The sequence below is a fragment of the Podarcis muralis genome, chromosome 14 (genome assembly GCF_964188315.1).
Source record: "Podarcis muralis chromosome 14, rPodMur119.hap1.1, whole genome shotgun sequence".
NCBI classification, from domain to species: Eukaryota; Metazoa; Chordata; class Lepidosauria; order Squamata; family Lacertidae; genus Podarcis; species Podarcis muralis.
In genome coordinates, this window is record NC_135668.1 from 33,995,252 (window position 1) to 34,006,066 (window position 10,815).

Consider the following 10,815-nt stretch of genomic DNA (forward strand, 5'->3'; position numbering starts at 1 on the left):
TCAGCAACATCTGGAGGGCCAGGGGTTAGTGACCCCTTCCCTGGTGGTATCCCAGACAGGCAGCTGCTGCATTAGATGCCTAGCTGTGGTTGCACAGGGTTCAAGAGATTGGATCCTGCCAGGTTCACCTGGCATCGTCTCAGGGGAGGAAATGTCCCAACTGAGGAGCCCATCCACCAAGCGCCACGGTCCTCAGCTGCCTTTATGAAACTGACGTGCCGCACCGCGAGGTTCATCTGCAGTGATTTTATTATTATTATTGATTTCTGCAAAGTTAATAGACCTGGCTAAGAGAATCCCGCAATCTGAGCTGCTCGACTTCCTCGCTGACACCATCGGCACAGAGTTAATGAGTTGATCAGAGGCTGAAGTTCCACAGCGTGACTGCAAGATCTGCCCCCAAAGCACAATTATTGATTGGGGTTTTTCCTTTCCTTTCCTTTTTTTAATCTGAAGACAAGGCTCCCTTTATGACTTTTGACCAGATTTAACAGTCAGGCATCTCCTCCCCGCTCTGCAAGCAGTCATAAAACCAGGCACTGGAACAAGAAAGAAATGACCGAGAAGGGAACATGGGTGAGGATTAACACAATTTGGAACAGTGCACAGGGAGGGACATTTATCCCAGTTTCTCCTAATGCCAGAAAGCATGGAGCTACACAAGAAGCTGCCCTACACTAAGGTAGCTCCTTGGGTTCATCTGTCCCAGGGCTGGGGAACCTCTGGCCTGCAAACCCATCTTCCCCAAACCACATCCACCAGCTGACAAAACCCATGACATCATCTGATGGGTAGGAGGATGGTGTTAAACCCTACATTGGCTGTGCACCCATTCCAAGCACGGAGGAAGGGTATGCAGCCAAAGCAGAAGGATTTAACTGCTACTTTTATCAACTGATGAGTGGGGAGTTAAATCCTGCTCAGTTCAGCAAATTCCATGGAACCCCCCTGCTAAAAAAGAAAGGAGGGAAAAAAATCTCTATTTTAGCAGCACTTTGCAAGGTGCTTTGAAGTTCCGACTCTGGGACGTCAAAGCACCTTTCACTTGATGTCATTGTGGCATCGTGTAATGGACAGGTGAGACTGCTCCTGATAAGGATCTGGCCCAAAAAGGTTCCCCATCCCTGATCTAGCTTGCGACTGGCAGTGACTTGCCAGGATTTCAGCCGGGGGTTTCTTACAGCCCCCCCTGGAGATAATGAGCATTGCACCTGGGACCTTGTGCATGCAGAGCTATAGCACTGATTTATGTCCCCATTTTGCTTTTTACTAGGTTCCCTAAGTAGAGCCCGGTGAAAAAGAGGCTGGGGGTGGGTGGGAGGGGAGTGTGAAGGCAGTGGTATCAATTACCTACTTCAGTCCATGAGGCTGTAATCGACACGGCAATTGACAAAGACACATCTAAATCTAAGTCACTATAGATAAAAAAAAATCTAACACAAAACTCTCCAGACACAATGCAACCTGATCAAAGACAACAAATTACTACAAAGATTTCACAGGAGAACAAGAGATAAAATAATAAGCACATGGCCAGGTATCATGGTATCTTAAAAATAAAATAAAATAAACACATAATTTTACTTTTGTTAAATTTGGGAGTCAAAAGCTTTTGCCTATGCACTGCAAATCACCCTGAGTTCAATCAATAGATTCCAATGTACTACCTGCTCACTCCTCTGCAGATAGAATCAACACCCTCCAAATGTTGTTGGACTCCAACTCTCACGAACCAGCACGGCCAATGGTCAGGGATGATGGAAATTACATTTCAGAGGCATCTGGGAGGACACCATGCTGATGAAGAGAGTAAATTCAATTCCCAGCGACTTAACTGTTGCTAAACTACTCAGAATAGCAACGATTCTGAAGGCATTTCCAGAGAGTTTTGCAACACCTTAAAATCTAACAAGTTTATTATGGGGCATCCTTTTTGTTAACTGGGCTCCATTTCATCTGATGCAACCAATCACTCAATCAATCCCTTTATTATGATAAATGACCAGTATTCACGTCTGATGCAATTCTAAGACACTGTGGAATTAAGCATTCTAATGAGAACGAAAGACAGAAAGCTGTTACAATTTACCGTACTGACGCAACCTCCTTTTGTAGGCAGTGCAAGGCAGGCTATTCAGAGCCCGGGGAAGCTGAAATGTTAGAAGATTTGGGACCAACACTGCATAAATAAACTGTGGAATTGTTCCCATCGGGTGTAGTGTCGGCCATGTACTTGGATTGCTTTAAAGTGGAATGGTCTCCCTCAGGAGGTTGTGGACTCTCCTTCCTTGGAGGTTTTTAAACAGAGGTTGGTTGGTCACTTGTCATGGATGCTTTAACTGAAGATGTCCCACAAGGCAGTGGGTACAGACTTTTCCCTGGGGTTTACTCCCAAATCCTTTCTCATGAAGGAGTATAGCCACAAGGCAGCAGAGGTTTAAGATCAGTTTTCCTTCTCCTAGATGGGCTACCTTCCCAGGTTGATGAGACTCATCTGCCCCTCATGTACAGAAACCACCTTCTTGACCATTGGACCCACTATTGGTCTCGTCCGTTCATCTGCCTGAGCTTGTCTTCACATGCAGGGGAAGTCCCTAACTTACCAAGGGTTTGAGACCCTCTGGCTACCTTCATAGCTGGCCAGACACATAGTAATATGACAATACGCAGTATTCCCAGGTCTATGCAAGCTACATCTCAATAAACACATACATCAGATACACATGCATTACTGTATACCAGAGATGAAACTAAGCTGAACTCTTTTGGACCCAAAGACATTTCAAGCCTTTCAGGCAAAAGAAGACACACTGCTTTATCATGGCACTTAACAGCCAGTCACCCATACAAACATTTCTTTGTTGGCTGCAGACTCCTGCCTGCAAAGATCTTTCTGACTGAAAGATTTTGGAAAAAGTGTTTGTCCTCAAACCCAAACACCACCTCAGAACAAAAATGGTGAATCTGCATGTTCTATCCCCACAGCAACCAATTTGCCCAAAGTTACTAATATTTAATAATTGTGTGAGAGAGTGTTTTAAACCAGCCTCTGCTGACCACACATTAATTTTGCTAATCCTCAATGGCCCCAAAGGAATGTGTGTGCATGTGATAATATAAAAGAACTGCCTCTGGCCCACCAAATGGCAACCCTTACTTGCCACAGAAGACCCGGCAAGAGGCCTATCAACAAGCACCCTTTAAAGAATCTGTCTTACACCAAGACAGGCCATTGGTTTAGTTAACACAGTACTACCCCAGAGTCATCTGCAACTGGACTTAACTGTCAGGGGTCCTTTACCTTTACCGGGGTTTTTTAACCAATGTGCTGCCCTCCACTCATTGTGGACTTCAACTCCTCAGCTCTATCTCAATGGTAACATTCATTTAAAAGTGACACCAACTTCGGGTTAAAGCTGTTACTTAGCAGAAGGCAGCTTCCTATGACAAGGCAAGGTCCATAGCTCAGGGGTAGAGCATCTGCCTTGCATGCGAAAGGTCCCTGGTTCGATCCCCGACGGCCTCTCCAGGTAGGGCTGGGAATTGTCCCCTACCGGAGAGCCACTGCTTGTTATCAGTGTAGACCAGTGGTTTTCAACCAGAGTGCTGTGAATGATGGTCAGGGGTGCTGCAGGCAACACTGGGCTCCATCCCTCTTTCTTTCCTTCCTTCCTTCCTCTGATGCCCTTTAGTGTCTGTGCCTCCCAAAGGCTTGCATGGCCGTTTGTTGCAGCAGCCCTAGCTAAAAGGTCCGCAAGCAAACGGTGCCTCTGGGGCTGGCCAAGGGGTACTGGTTTCCAGGAGCTGAAGCAGCCTTGGAGTAAGCAAGCAAGCGGGCAAGGGAGCCCAACCTGCCAGTCCACCAGCCCTTGCTGTTGGGAATGGACAGACAAGTCCCAGGCCCCTGTGGGGCAATGTGAGGAGGCACCTCTCTTTGGGGCGGGAGGGGGGGGGAAGGAGCTCAGAGACTAGGGGTGGCAGCAGTGGCTGCCCAGAGGACTCCCAGGGAGAGGAGGCTGAGGGAACACTCCACAGATGTTCTGGAGGCAAGGAGAGATATAACTGGGCTCCTGAGCCACACAGAGGTGCTGCAGAAAGAAGGTAGTTGGTCAAGGGAGCCATGAACTCAAAAAGGTTGAAAACCTCTGGTGTAAACAATATTGGGCTAGATGAGCCATTGGCCTGAATCACAGAATTATGGAATGGTAGACTTGGAAGGGATCCCGAGGGTCATCTAGTCCAACCCCCCTGCAATGCAAGACTTGGTATTATGCAGCTTGTTCCTATGTTCCTAGAGTGTCTGTCCATCTGCATATGCACACAAGCAGCTCATGTCTTCTGCAGATCAGAGTACAAATTAAACTGCAGCTCATTTCTGCCAAACAAAGCCAACTGGCAACCTCTCCTGTTCCAAAGATCACCTTAATTGCCATCATTATTTCTTCGGAGCCAGGAATCAGCAGTTGCTAAGCCCAGGCCTTGACCTGCAGGAACTGCAGCCCCTCCCTCCCACACCGGCAACAGGATCAAGCAAAGAACAGGTGCTGCCCCTGGGGAACAGATGCAATGTGGTGTTTTGCATCCACCACAAAGTGGCAGGCAGCTGCTCCAAACACATCACCTCATTTGGCTGAGAAAACTTTGCATGCTGTTCCACTGGAACTTCCTAAGCAAATACACCCGGCAAAATTTAACAATTCAGCTGTCTGGCTGCAAAGTCATCGGGAGGAGGACCTCAGGCTTGGAGCGTATATGTGGCTCTCCATACCTCTCTCCAGGCTCCACCTCTTCTCTGCAGGCGACACCTCTCATTGGCCCAAGGGGTTTTTGCCTGGCTGGAACGTGGTCTTTGAGTCTTTTTCAGCCTAAGGGCCTCATTTCCTCCTGGGTAATTTGCCAGGGGCCACATGCTGGGTGCAGGTGGGGCCAGAGGCAAAGGATGGGGGGCAGAGCAACAGATGTATATTTTACTTTGTACAGTAGGCTAGTTTCGAGGCACATTCGCAACCCTCCCTATCCTCCACTCATGCAACCAAGAGTTATTATCAGTTCAAGGGCGCATTTCAGCCATGAAAGCTTGTTTCCTACTGTTCTAGAGGGTAGGACCCAAGCCAATTGGATTAATAGGAGAGGAAAGGAGATTCCGACTAAACATTAGGAAGAACTTTCTGACGATAAGTGATGTTTGACAATGGAACAGACTCCCTCAGAAGTTAGTGGGCTCTCCCTCACTGGAAGTTTCTAAACAGGGTATGGATAGCCAGCCACCTGTCAGGAATGCTTTAGCTCGGATTCCTGCATTGCAGGGTGTTGGGACTACAGTTCTTCCAACTCTACAGTTCTGTGATTCTATGGTTCTATACCCCTCTTGTTGCAGGTGATGGGGAAGACCAGGTCTCAGGCTGCTACCCTGGACCACCGCTGCCTGTGCTCACTAGCCTGGTGTAAAAAAAACGGCATGATTTGGCGCAAGGCGAATTCCCTATGCTGAAACAGCAAATCGATTAAACAGTACCTAAACATGACTCAGCACAGAAGAGCAAAGCGGAACTGCTTCGTTTGATGATAACATGGCTATATCAAGATAACTGATATATGGTCTTATAACGTGTGCTGCCTGCTGTCCAGGATCTTTCTACCGTCCACTGCTAGGAAAGGTTTCCTCCTCCCACCTCCCCAAATTAAAATTAAACCAAACCACCTACAGGGAAGTGAGAGGAGAAGGAACAGGAGGGCTGTTTCTGGTCCCAACCAGGCAAGAGAAGGGATACGGGCTCCTTTGCAAGACCCCTTTCTGCATAAGTGCAACAGAATTTATTGTGATAATTTTCAGAGAATCGCAGCAATGCTCTCTTCCATCCAGTTGCTGCCTCAATCCCTAGAATGCATGAACCCGCCCCCAACCCCTTTTCAAAACATCAGAGCAACACCAGTCAAAGAACTGCTCACAATGGACAATCCCTGGAAGAAGAAGGCCTTAATTGTGGAAAACCAGCCACGATAAAAGCACTTGATACGAGGGAGTACTTGAATGGAATGTACCGGTAAATCCCACCTTCCCAAGGTTGAAACTGGTTGGGATCTTTTGAAGGACAAAGATTTTCTTACATAAGGGGACAGAGACACAAACAGTCATTTGTGGCAAGGAAAACAGAGTGGGGGTGGGGCAGAAAAAGAAAGGGAATGGACACAGCGAGGAGAGCAAAGAGAGCGTCATTTCACAGGGGGCTTTGCAACCCTCTCCCCAGGTGCAAATATGGATTTGGGGGAGTGTTGGGTCAGGAGAAAGTGGGTCATCAAAAACTGATCACCTGCCACAAAAGGGAGGTTTTAGGATGGAAACACATAGCACAAACAAACGAACAGTGGTAATGCTAATCACACTCAGAGTGAATCTATTGAAATTAATGGACGTGGCTAACTTAGGTTCACTAATTTGAGTAGGACTTGGTTGGATACAACACAGTGCAGAAAATGATGTGCTTCCTGCTTCTCTTTTGTCGTCAGGCTCTTCCCATCAAATTCAAGATTTGGCTAAGGTCTTTTGAGTGTGGGTTGGGGAGGGAATCTGAGAAGAAAAGATGAGCACAAATGCTACATTTTCTGTAACTACAGAAGATAAGGACACAAGATTCTCTGGGCTGGGTATGTTCTACAAGTGTTGTAATCAGCCCTGGGGACAGCATTCATCATCCTTTGGAATCTAAGCTTTCCTTAAAAAAAAAAAAAAGGTTACTAGTCCTCAAGACTTCCAAGATAAATTCTGGGGGTCAGAGGTTGGGACTTTAGTGCCTGGCTATCTGTCTCCCAGTATCTTTGCTGGTGAATTTTGATTACATTTTTTTGAGTGCAGAATATGTGATATGTAGAAGGAACTTTATCCCAGGTCAAAATTGGTTAGCAGTCTGGTTTTTATCACCCTTTGACCTCTTCAAACTCTACAGTTCCATTTAAAAAACAGTCACATATTTTGGACTTGCAAGAAATGGGTGGGTTTATTTTAGGTAGTCACTTGCCTTTCAAGTAGTTAATTGGTTAAGTTTCATAAGCACTCGCAGTTTTGATAAACAAAACCTGCCAATCATTTGCTAAAAGGACATCCTTAGAGTCCCTTGGCGGGATGGTTAACAAACCAGAACCAAAACTGCTACAAAACAAAACTCCCCGATTAAAATATTCCTTCACCGATGGAAACAGCCCCCTGCCATTCAATCAACTAGAGTAGTTGATTAATCCACTGATGAAGCTGATGAAAAGCTTGCAGCACAAATTCCAATGTGAACCTGCCCAAACTGTTTGCTTGTTTTGATACTACAATTGAACCTTTAAATTTCTGGGAGTGGTGATGGGAAGGGTGTCCAAGACAAACTACAGAAGGCGTCTAAGAATGTTATTCTTGGGTAGAGGCTGTCTGGCTAGTCTGAATCGGCTTCCTGTTCCTCAGGAAAGAAGGACCATCCAGGAGGGGTGGAGAGGAGCTAAGATGCTCAAGTCAGGATGTTGGTGGTGGTGATGAATTCATGGAGGATGAGACTGTCATTGGCTACTAGAAACAATGGCTTGCTCGGCCTTCACAGTCAGAGCCAGCAATGTTTCTGAATATCAGTTGCTGGAAAGCAAAGCGGTCTTGTGCTCAGGTTGTGCTTGCGAGTTTCCCCCAGGCATCTGCTCAACTACTGTAAGAACAGGATGCTGGACCACATGGGTCATTGGCCTGATCCAGAAGCCAGAAGCTCTTCTGATGTTCTTACAATGAGAGCACCTGGAAAGGCTCACAAGAGACACTGGGCATTGTCAGAATTGAAATTGTCCCCCCAAAATTAGACCAATGGGGAAGGTTCCTTGAAAATGAGATGTGGTGTGAAGTGGGATGAGATTCCCTAAGAAGGATAGGCTAGATTTGGGGAAATGATGGAGACGAAGTGAAGCTGTGTCCTCAAGAAAGGGTTTTTTTTTGGGGGGGGGAGGAAATAGATTAAGCGGTGGCTCTGGAAATAGATTAAGAAGGGAAACCCGCCCCCACAATGGGAATGATGGGGAGAGTGGAGAGTTCAACATGGAACTGGAGGAGAGTGACATTGGGGGGGGGGGCGAGAAAGACCGTAAGGCAGTGGTGGCAGCTGTTTTGGGACCACAACTCCCATCATCCCTAGCTAACAGGACCAGTGGTCAGGGATGATGGGAATTGTAGTCCCAAAACAGCTGGAGGGCCAAGTTTGGCCATCACTGCCGTAAGGGGTTGAGGCTGAGGGGGCAGGATGTTGTAGAGGTAGAAACATGGGGGGGGGGGGAGGTGAAGAGGGCTAATAAGAAGCCTTCCCACTAAAAAGGGGGAGGGCGAAGAGAGCGACTGGGAAGAGAAACCAGACAGAACCAGAGATCTCCGAGAAGAGGACGCAATAAAGAGATTGGGAGGGGGCAATACTGGAAAAGGTTATCCCCAGTAGATCAGGGAGGCACATTGATGTCCCCTCCCCCCCCCCGCAAAAAAAAAAGATGGGAGAAGCAGGATGCAATAATAGATGAAAGGGAAAGAAAATTAATTGCTTAAAAGGGATTACATAAAGACCCCCTCTACTGTATTAAGAACTGAAGGGAAGGGATTGCTGCTCCTAATTATTATCTATCCAGTTCACAGGTAGGTATAAAATGGAGGCTATCTTCTCGCCTCCTTCCCGAGATAAGCGGAAGAGCGGCAAAGAAGCAGAGCCCTCCCCCTACTCACCGCTTTCCAGGCAAACGCCGGCTCGCTCCGACCTCAGCCGCTTTCGCCCCCGTCTAGCCGCGCCGCCGCCGCGGTCCCCTGCTTGCAACTGAGCAGCCGGGAGGGCGGATCGCAGCTGGCCCGCTCGCCGAACGCGCCGCAGCCAATCGGAGCCGAGCTTTCGCCGCTCCGTTGCGGCGCCGGCCAATGGGAGAAACCGAGTGCGACACACCCCTCCTCCGAGGAGGGGAGGGGAAGAGTTGTTTTGTGCGGTTGGGAGGAAAGAGGGTAAATCTAAAGGACGGGGGTGGGCGAGATGGAGGGAGGCAGGCAGGCGGATGGGGTTTGCCTCTGAGACCGTGACAGGTGGTCCCTTTGATCAGCCCTTGGGGATGGGCAGTTTTTAACAGTGGTACCATTTCTTTTGAAACGCAGAGGAAGTACGTATCAGGCTCAAGCCTACCTGCATCAGATCTCCCACCCTCCCTTGGAAGATCTGGCTTACAATACAGTGGTACCTCGGGTTACATATGCTTCAGGTTACATACGCTTCAGGTTACAGACTCTGCTAACCCAGAAATAGTGCTTCAGGTTAAGAACTTTGCTTCAGGATGAGAACAGAAATCGTGCAGCGGCAGCAGGAGGCCCCATTAGCTAAAGTGGTGCTTCAGGTTAAAAACAGTTTCAGGTTAAGAACGGACCTCTGTACCACTGTATTCCCCTTGGCCCTGCTTACTTACAACAGGGGAGAGGATAGTATTATTTTTAAAAAGGGAAAGAAGTCCTTATTTATGCAGTATAAGTAGTGAGTTGTCTATTCCCCCCCCCCTTCATTCTGTGTATATACATAACTAACTGACAGGTAATTTGTTTAGAGAATAATGTGTAAATAACGTGTTCCTTTGTAAGCATTTGCCACATTCACCCCACACATTTTAAATCACTATGATGGCCTTTCTCAACCTGTGGGTCCCCAGATGTTGTTGAACTACAACCCCCATCACCCCTAGCTAGCAAGGCCAGAGCTCAGGGATGATGGGAGTTGTAGATGGCTCCTTCCCCCAGAGAATTCTGGGAGCTAAAGTGTGTTAAGGGTGTTAAGAGTTATTAGACCACAGTTCCTCCCCCCACCCCTGCAGCCCCAGCTACAGTTCCTAGAGCTTCCTGGGAAGACAGATTGATTACGAAACCTCTCTGCCAACTGTAGCTCTCCTGCAGTTACAGGATATCAGCAGGAAGCTGCAGTTCATGCATTGACTGGGGGAAAAAATCAGAAATCCACCCCAAAACTTTTGCAGACACAAATAGTATTCAAGGCAGGATCAAGTATAACCACCCCATGCTCTCATGAGCACAAATAATCACAAACATCAGAAGGATATTTGGAAGGGCCCTAATGGGGCTTACTCGCAAGTAAGTGGGGGGGTAGGATTGCAACCCTAGATTAATTACATCCATTGAACCCAAGTGTGTTCCAAGCAGAGACCTTGGTCTGATTCGGCAAACCAGTACTTGATGTTCTTAGGGAATTCTGCTCTTCACTGCATATCAGTGATAAACACACAGATTGGTGCACAAGCTGGCTGGCTGCTCATATATGCCCTTTTTTATAGCTGAAATTTAGCAACCGAGAACTTGGCCCTGCTAGTAAAAGATAGTAAATAAGTGCACGATGACACATCCTCTTGTAACCTTGCCGACTGTTCTGATTAGACCCTCCTAATGCCAGATTATGCAATTGGCGCTACAAAGAAAACCAGTAGGCAATTTGAGAAATAGCCAACCTGGACAGAGAGCAGAAACAAGGTCAATGTCTGGTGCAATGGGTCAGTGCATCTGGCTGTTAACCAGAAGGTTGGTGGTTCGAGCCCACCCAGGGATAGCTGTGGTGGGCAGAATTACTGCATTGCAGGGAAATGACCCATGGGATCCCTTCCCATTCTATGATTCTATGGAAAGTTACTTTCAAAATCCTCCTCTACAAATTTTATTGTTCTGTATTCCCACAGTATTCTCACACACAAATATTCACTGAATATTTGATACCTGTTTCAATGTAAGGACAAAAGAAGAGCCTGCTGGACCAAGCTAATGGCCCATCTTATCCAGTA

General features: G+C 47.3%; 1 protein-coding gene across 2 annotated transcripts in view; it reads right to left on the reverse strand.

Annotated features, from left to right (window-relative positions):
* The window catches only part of ABAT (4-aminobutyrate aminotransferase), a 41,708-nt gene extending 32,858 nt beyond the window's left edge, over nt 1-8,850 (reverse strand). The window contains exons 1-2 of one of the 2 annotated variants that reach the window (XM_028705572.2): nt 8,726-8,825; nt 1,668-1,797 (exon numbers count right to left, since the gene is read on the reverse strand). The gene's annotated coding sequence lies outside the window, so the exon portion shown is untranslated. Of the gene's footprint in view, nt 1-1,667; nt 1,798-8,725 lie in introns of both variants that reach the window. The other variant, XM_028705571.2, reaches the window with a different exon arrangement.
* Between the last annotated feature and the right edge of the window lie 1,965 nt (nt 8,851-10,815).